General features: G+C 39.0%; 1 pseudogene; it reads right to left on the bottom strand.

The window, feature by feature from the left end:
* Window positions 1-1339: 1339 nt before the first annotated feature.
* Window positions 1340-2224, bottom strand: LOC132489425 (gem-associated protein 2-like; annotated as a pseudogene).
* Window positions 2225-9144: the final 6920 nt, after the last annotated feature.

The following is a 9144-nucleotide window of genomic DNA, read 5'->3' as shown; positions in this document are numbered from 1 at the left end:
GGGAGCTTGGACAATTTACATTTTCGATGAAATTCTAGGGCAGCCTTACACAACACATTTTCATTCCAAACCACAAGTAGATCTGCAGAGAAGTGTATCGAATTCTTCATGAGAGATGAAGAATATCAACAAGTGTTTCAATGAGATTTTCCTTTTTCTGTCAGGCATGGCACCTACAGAGAGTGTCTGAATCTGCTTTTTACTGCACCATGCATTCTAAGGCCTAATGCAGTGTATGTAATTTGCTTTATTCCTTTGAGGTCATTCAGCAGGGATTCAGTGCAAGTTAGCCCTGAGGAAATTTTGACCAATAAATTTGTTTAAGAAATGTGTCCTCCCATGATAATGTACTGTTATTCAACAAAATAGGCTGATGCAGAAGTTTAATCTGAGCTGCCTAGAATGTTTTACCCCTTAAGTGGAACTGCTTTGTATTATTTATTTTTTAGCCCCCCAAAAAGAGCCCCTTGTAATTAGTTTTGTGATGTTTGGCATTGAGGAATGGATATTCACAATGTTGGTATAGGTCAGACCTTTTCAGATGATGCAGCAAATGGGTAAATCCTGCTTCCCAGAACACCTCAAGCCCATACTACACCCTAGAGTGAATTGGAAAAAGACAAGCCTGCCTTAAGGTGGATGCACCCACACAAAGGCACACTGCAGCCCCCACTTGCTCCTTCAGTTGGGTGCTCTGGTGCAGTGCACAACCTGTACAAGGTACAGGTACATAATAGCTTTGATATCATCCTTGTGAACGTTAGCACCTCTCTAACCCAGCAACGAGTCTGTGGGAGGGACCCAGAACAAGCAAGCTGATCTTATAAAGAAAAATATAGGGCCCAGAGAAGAAGATGTGGAACAGGTCTATGGGGAAGCCACAATAACGATATAATTTTTAGTAGAGGAGAATGTAATAGAAAGCTTGAGCTCCACATCCCTGAAAGCTAGTTTTTTCACATTTTCAATACAATTTTTATATGTATATATGTAAATAAACAATATAACAGCACCAAGGACCTCTGTAAAATTTCATCATACAGTTTCTGTGCAGGATGCTTCATCAATAAATGGCACTTAATTTGTTTTAAAAACATTTGATTTCAGAAAACTCTTTAAACTGTCCATCAAAAACTGGGTGGGATTTTCCAAAGACACTCAGATATTCAAATCAATACAATCTGTCTTCTGAATATCAGCTTGAGTTACACAGGTTAAGCTGAGGACCCTTCACATAGTGTTGAAGATATGATGCAATTTGCACTTGAATTGGCATTGCACTTCCTCAGACTTAGGCTGCCATCATCACAAGTATCTTCTATCCCTGAGATCAGCTACATCAAGATGGCTTATCATCTAAATCACACTGGTGAAAATACCTGTTAACCAAGCAGATTAATAAATTCAAATTCATCTTTGCTGTCCACTAAGAGCCTCACTTCAGAGCACCTTCTTGCAAGCTGCCAAATTAGTGAATGATCCTCAGGTAATAAAGATTTTCCAAGATAAGCCAATAAAGCATAAAGTCATCATCCCAATTCTGTAATTCTCTTTCTCTAAGCCGGTTACTCATATATTCCAAGACACTAGTTACTGTTGACTGATTTATTCTGCTAACAATAAGAAGCAAGGGAGGAAAACCAATCTGGGTATAATCCATCCCAGGACTTTAATTTGTAGCTGATCCAACAGCCCATTCTGCATATAACATTTCACCCAGACAGAAGTTTTTACAGCTTTCTTCATCTTCAGATTTTGGAAGAATGAAGGATATTTATCCCGGGAAAGGAGAAATAATTACATATTTTACATAGTTGAAAGGCATGATCCTGTTACTACCCAATTGCTGAGATTTCCAGTGACTTCAGTGTCTGTTCACTCTCTGTTGAACAGTTGGAAATGGTGCCACTTGTTGCTCTGGCCTCTGAAGTTTGGAGGAATATCCTTTAGGAGCAGGTTTTTATTCTGAAAGAGAAACATTCACACTTTGCTTCCTTTTCAACTTCTTTGGGTCGATGTGAGCTACCCCATCTGGACATTGAGCTACTTCAATCTAGACTGGCCTCAGGGATTCCTACGGCATCCTTGGGGATAGAGAGGGAGCTAAATTTTTGGTCAAGTTGCAGGGCTCCACTGGCAACAGCTGAGGCATCAAGTCTTCCACTGCAGACTCCACTGGCACCTATGCCATGGTTTTCAACTCAGCCAGTTCCACCCAGCACATGTGCCAAGTCTAGGTTGGTCACTGCACAGGCACACAAATAAGCACTTTTGGCAGAGAAATGAGCAAGAGATAGGCCTTAGGGAGCTAAATTATGTATGAGTAAGCCTGTTGATTGTATCAAAGTTAAGGTTCCAATGGTGTAATGAAGATTTTGAATTTAGTTCTTTGCAGAAGTAGTGATCAACATCCCCCAAAGATATTTTTATTTTTAATCAATACAGCCTTAGAGTAATTTGTTCTACAGTTCATCCATTGTCAGAAGTAAATATTTTCTTTAGGATCAAGTAATTTATTGCTGGAAAATAATGTAGGAATCTTTTAATCCTACCCTTTCATTTCACAGATAAGAAATCATGTGTACAGCTCAGTGATACATAGCTAGTTAATAATGATGGAGACTGGCCTAGAATCTAGGTCTCAGGACAAGAAGTCTATTTCATATTCCATCTGTGCCATGCTAAATGCCCCCCAATACATGCCCATGTCCCAGGTTCAAGAGGTGCTTTTAAGTCTGATATTCTGCTGTTGGATGACTGCATCTGATATAGCCTACCCATACCCTTCCCACATTAATAGTTTTGACTTCTCTCCTCTCTGTCTTCATCTTTGCAAAATGAGGAATGATAATCTTCTGAACTATCCTTTTGAGGATAGTTGATACTCACAGATGACAATGGAAATGACATTCCCCTTGGTTTAGGGAGTTGTATTAGCTGACCTCTAAGTTTCCTTTCATCTTAGGATCTAGTTTTACCAGCATGGCAACATCTTTCTCTTTTGCTTACTTAGTTACCTTTCCTTCTCCACTCTTATGTCTTTCTTGAGGGGCAATACCAAGACCTGTTATGGTACAACAAACAAGGTTAAAATAATGTTTTCAGTCCACCACCCTGCTCTCACATCCCCATCCCTTCTCCCATTTTACACATTATACACACACACGCTTGCTTACATATAATATTGTGCTGATATATTGGATGTAACAGTATATTAGAACTAGTCCACTGTGGCTCCTTAAATTAAGTCTAGTAGATCCAATTAGAATTTGATGCTGCTTTAGTAAAGCTGTGCTTAAAATTACTCTACTGATGAAGGTCTCATACTTACCTTTGGGAGCATCTTCTATTTGTGACTGGACCACTCATGAAATTCTGAGCAACTGGCAGACCTACAGGCCTCTTCTGGGAAAAGCTGCCAAGGCAGGTCCTTATGCAAAGGTAGCCAAGCTTTTTGCAATGTGACTTTAAGAATCTGGTCACAACTGACTGAACCAAGGATTGTTCATCACAGGAATATATTTATTGACTTAACATTGGACTAGCAGACTATTAGATGACCAAAATAAGGTTTCTCTATATTTTATAGTGAATAATAAGGTCTTCTGTCTAGAAGAGAGTTAATGCAAGATACACAAGGAGAAGTGGTAGATACCAGCATTAGAGGAAAAATAAAGAAAGCAGAAAAGTCACATAAATAACCTATTTGTCCCAAACATTTTGTCTCCAAGTCATGATGGTCAAGTAGGAAATATTTGGGTTTTAGAGTTAGGTAGATTTGGATTCAAACACTTCATGTCTTCTTTGAGCGTCAACTTCCTTATTTTAAAAATGAGAACAGTAATACCTGCTTCAAAGGATCATTAAAAATAATAAATGATAAAGTGTTTTAAAAGACAGGACATAGGGCCTCCCTGGTGGCGCAGTGGTTGAGAGTCCGCCTGCCGATGCAGGGGATACGGGTTCGTGCCCCGGTCTGGGAGGATCCCATATGCCGCGGAGCGGCTGGGCCCGTGAGCCATGGCCGCTGGGCCTGCGCATCCGGAGCCTGTGCTCCGCAACGGGAGAGGCCACAACAGTGAGAGGCCCGCATACCGCAAAAAGAAAGAAAAAAAAAAAAAGACAGGACATAGTATATATCAAATAGGTAACTAACTAACAAATGGCAGCAAATAAGGGAATAGCTCATGAGTTTCTTGAAAAGATTAAATGAGGTAACATGTGCTGTGCTACAGACACAGCATAGGCATCTATTTATAATAAATGTTCCCTCTGTCCCATGTGATTCCAGGAAGTATAAAGACTTCCTTTAAATATCAAAGTAGACTTGAATTTCTGGTCTTCATTTGTTCATGTACTCAAGAAATGTTTAGAGAGAATCTGCCATATGCCAGACTAGAATAGAAAGATAAATCAGAAAGAGTTCCTGATAACTGGGAGTGTGTAGTATGGGTTTCAGAGAGACAGCAAAATAGGTAAAGGACATTTTAATGTGGTGAGTGCTATTACAGGGTGTTATGATAGTATGCATGGTTATCCGAATCCTTGAAGATTAAAATCAATACATCAAGAAGCATAAATTCCTCTCCCAGAAACCAATCAGAAGGATATTCAATGCCTGGAAACGCAAACCAACTACTGCATGCAAGAGGTTCGTAAAAGAAGGCCACAGTGTCTTGTGAATGCCGAGAAGAGAAGAAACATGTCTGGCTAGCAAAATTCAAAGGAGATGCCCATCATCAAGAAAACAAAAGCTTTCCTCCAACACCATCTGGTATAAGAAAGGTCTGAGTTAATAGTAAAATAACATCTTGTGCATTTTAGCTTCCATTATGATGTTTCCTGTGTTTCCCCTCTTTTTAGATGAGACTGAAATGGGAATATTAGCTGTATTAATCTATCCATTCATCCAAATCCTCACTCCCTGTAAAGCATGCCATATGTGAAAGAAAAGCTTTAAAAATACATAATGCTTCTATTTTGATCTCCTTCCAGAAATAAGCACTATAAATCATGCCCAGCCACCAAGTAATATTGAGCATCTGTTCATGGCATTTAAATGTCTAAAGGAGCTAAGGTTGTTTAGCCGAGAAAGGAGAAAACCAGAAGTAACATTTATGACAGTTTATTATTCAAAGGGCAGTAAGCAACTATTTATCATACCCTCTAAGGAATGAATAAGAGAAAAGAAGCTTGAAAGTATAAGAACTTCTTGAATATAAAGTTTAAAATGAAACAGTGAAATAGTTACTTATACTTATCTATAATTATATTTATACATGTATACCTATATACATATAGAATTATAGAACCAGGATGTCCCAAATTTTATATCAAAGGCAAAAATTGGGGGAGGACAACCAGAAAGCTGTTTGAGAACCATGTTACTTCATAAACATTTTTTTTTTTTTTTTTTTTTTTTTTTTTTGCAATACGTGGGCCTCTCGCTGTTGTGGCCTCTCCCGTTGCGTAGCACAGGCTCTGGACGTGCAGGCTTAGCAGCCATGGCTCACGGGCCCAGCCACTCTGCAGCATGTGGGATCTTTCCTGACCGGGCACGAACCCGCGTCCCCTGCATCGGCAGGCAGACTCTCAGCCACTGCGCCACCAGGGAAGCCCCATAAACATATATATTTTTAAAAGTTATCTACAAACCTGTTTTCCTCAATCAGCAAGTATTCATTGAGTAAATAAAATATTATCAGACCAAATATTTTGAAGGATTACAAAAAGTCTAAATTGTAATCCCTACACTGAAGGAGTTTATAGTCTGGTTGGGAGACAAAGTGAGTAGATAAAGCAGCAGAAAATATAATGTTATTCATGATTATATCCTGTATTGGTTGTGTAATGTAGATGGCAGTATTGCAGGTGTTCTGAAGATGACAGGCTTAGATTAGTTTGGAAGTCTTATATTAGCCTGGAGGCAGGTAAACTTGAATTGATATATTTTTTTAAAGTTTTAAATTTTTTATACAATTTTTAAAGGTTACACTCCATTTACAGTTATTACAAAATATTAGTTATATTCCTCATGTTGTTCAATATGTCCTTGTAGCCTATCTTACAACCAATAGTTTATACCTCCCACTCCCTCACCCCTATATCACCCCTCCCCACCTCCCTACTGGTAACCACTAGTTTGTTCTCTGTATCAGTAGGTCTGCTTCTTTTTTGTTAGATTTACTACTTTGTTTCTTTCTCTTTTTTTTTAAACATTATATTGTGGCAGTCTTGGCACATCTTTGTTTTTATAAATTTATTTATTTATATTTATTTTTGGCTGCATTGGGTCTTCATTGGGGTGCACAGGCTTCTCATTGCAGTGGCTTCTTTTGTTGCAGAGCACGGGCTTTAGGCATGCGGGCTTCATTAGATATGGTTCGTGGGCTCTAGAGTGCAGGCTCAGTAGTTGTGGTGCACAGGCTTAGTTGCTCTGTGGCATGTGGGATCTTCCTAGACCAGAGATCGAACCTGTGTCCCCTGCATTGGCAGGCGGATTCTAAACCACTGTGCCACCAGAGAAGTCCCACTAATTTGTTTTTGTTTTTGTTTTTTTTTAGATTCCACATGTAAATGATATCATACAGTACTTGTCTTTCTCTGACTTATTTCACTTAGCATAATGCACTCCAAGTCCATTCATGTTGCTACAGATGGGAAAATTTCATTACTTTTTCTGGCTATCTAGTATTGCTGTGTGTGTGTGTGTGTGTGTGTGTGTATACATATATATACCACCTCTTCTTTATTGATCTGTTGATGGACACTTAGGTTGCTTTCATATCTTGGCAATTGTAAATAATGCTGCTATTAACATTGGGGTGTGTGTATCTTTTCAAATTAGTGTTGTTGTTTTTTTCAGATATATACCCAGGAGTGGAATTGCTGTGTCTTATGGTAGTTATATTTGTAGTGTTTTGAGAAACCTTCTTACTGCTTCCGCAGTGGCTGCAGCAATTTATATTCCCACCAACAGTGTATAAAGGTTCCCTTTTCTCCACATCCTCGCCAGCATCTGTTATTTGTGTTCTTTTTGATGATATCCATTCTGACAGGTGTGAGGTGATATCTCATTGTGGTTTTGATTTGCGTTTCCCTGATGATTAGGGATGTTTAGTATCTTTTCACGTGCCTGTTGGTCATCTGCATGTCCTATTTAGAAAAATGTCTATTCAGTTCCTCTGCCCATTTTTAACCGGGTTGTTTGTTTTTTTGATATTGAGTTGTATGAGCTGTTTATATATGTTAGATATTAACCCCCTATCAGTCATAGCATTTGCAAATATTTTCTCCCATTCTGAGGGCTATCTTCTTGTCCTGTTTATGGTTTCCTTTGCTGTGCAGAAGCTTTTAAATTTAATTAGGTCCTATTTGCATATTTTTGCTTTTATTTCCTTTACTCAAGGAGACGGATCCAAAAACATAATGCTGCAGTTTATGTCAGAGTGTTCTGCCTATGTTTTCCTCTATGGGTTTATAGTGTCTGGTCTTACATTTAGGTCTTTAATCTATTTTGAGTTTATTTTTGTGTATTGTGTTAGAGAGTGTTCTAATTTCATTCTTTTACATGTAGCTGTCCAGTTTTCCCAGCACCATTTATTGAAGAGACTGTCTTTTCTCCATTGTGTATTCTTGCCTCTTTTGTCATAGATTAACTGATCTTAAGTGCATGGGTTTATTTCTGGACTCTCTATCCTGTTCCATTGATCTATATGTCTATATTTGTGCCTGTACCATACCCTTTTGATTACTGTGGCTTTGTATTATAGCCTGAAGCCAGGAAGCATGATTACTCCAGCCCTGTTCTTTCTCAAGATTGTTTTGGCTACTTGGCGTCTTTTGTGTTTCCATACAAATTAAAATTTTTTTGTTCTGGTTTTGTGAAAAATGCCATCGGTAGTTTGATAGGGATTGCATTGATTCTGTAGATTGCCTTGGGTAATATGGTCATTTTAGCAATACTGATTCTTCCAATCCAAGAACACAGTATATCTTTCCATCTGTTTGTATCATCTTCAGTTTCTTTCATCAGTATATTACAGTCTTCAGAGTACAGGTCTTTTGCCTCCTTAGGTAGGTTTATTCGTAGGTATTTTATTCTTTTTGATGCAATGGTAAATGGGATTGTTTCCTTAATTTCTCTTTCTGATATTTCATTTTTAGTGTATGGAAATGCAACAGGTTTCTGTATATTAATTTTGTATCGTGCAACTTTACCGAATTCCTCTATGAGCTCTAGTAGTTTTCTGGTGGCATCTTTAGGATTTTCTATGTATGGTATCCTGTCATCTGCAAACACTGACAGTTTTACTTCTCCCTTTCCAATTTGGATTTCTTTTATTTCTTTTTCTTCTCTGATTGCTATGGCTAGGACTTCCAAAACTATGTTGGTAAAAGTGGTGAGAGTGGGCATCCTTGTCTTGTTCCTGATCTCAGCGGAAATGTTTTCAGCTTTTCACCATTGAGAATGATGTTAGCTGTGGGTTTGTCATATGTGGCCTTTATTATGTTGAATTATGTTCCCTCTATGCCCACAGATTGGCCAAGATGGTGGAGTAGAAAAACCCTGAGCTCACCTCCTCTCACGAGCACATCAAAATCACAGCTGTCTGCGGAACAACCATTTTGATGAAAAAGACTAGAACCTATCGGAAAAGATCTACAACTAAAGATATAAAGAAGGAACAACAACGAAACAGGTAGGAGGGGCGGACTCATGATATAATTATGTCCCATTCCCCTGAGTGGGTGAACCACAAACTGGAGAATAATATTGAAGAGGCTCTCCAACAGGAGTAAGAGTTCTGAGCCCCACATCAGGCTCTCAGGCTGGGGTCCTGCCCTGGGAAGATGACCTCCCAGAGCATTTGGCTTTGAAGTCCAGCATGCCTTTATTTTGGGAAACCCACAAGACTGGAGGAAATAGAGACTTCACTCTTAATGGCCACACACAAAATCTCATGTGCACCAGGATGCAAGGCAAAAGGACTAATTTGATAGGAGCCAGGGCAAGCCTACCTAGTAGTCTTAGAGAGTCTCATGGAGAGGCAGGGTGTGGCTGCAGCTCACTCTGGGGACATTGGTGGCGGCTATATTTGGGAACATTCTACTGCATGAACACTGCTGGTGGCAGTTGCCATC

Source organism: Mesoplodon densirostris, chromosome 4 (assembly GCF_025265405.1).
Source record: "Mesoplodon densirostris isolate mMesDen1 chromosome 4, mMesDen1 primary haplotype, whole genome shotgun sequence".
Taxonomy (NCBI): Eukaryota; Metazoa; Chordata; class Mammalia; order Artiodactyla; family Ziphiidae; genus Mesoplodon; species Mesoplodon densirostris.
Note: the sequence above shows the minus strand (reverse complement) of the source record. Positions and strands in the feature narration are given on the sequence as shown.